Raw genomic sequence first — 211 nt, 5'->3', positions numbered from 1 at the left:
GGCTGGGACTGTTGGGAGCGGTGTGTGTGGCCTTATGACACACTTCCGGTGATGTCAGGGGATGTGGCCTTATGACACACTTCCGGTAATGTCAGGGTGTGTGGCATATGCTAATGAGTTATGCTAATGAGTTCCCCTAGCTCTTTTTCTATGAAACGACCCCTAGATACATCTGACTACTTACCTCATGAGAAGTAAGCGTATTTAAGTC

The sequence above is a fragment of the Gekko japonicus genome, unplaced genomic scaffold (genome assembly GCF_001447785.1).
Source record: "Gekko japonicus isolate JY-2015 unplaced genomic scaffold, Gekko_japonicus_V1.1 scaffold2865, whole genome shotgun sequence".
In the NCBI taxonomy this organism is placed as follows: Eukaryota; Metazoa; Chordata; class Lepidosauria; order Squamata; family Gekkonidae; genus Gekko; species Gekko japonicus.
Note: the sequence above shows the minus strand (reverse complement) of the source record.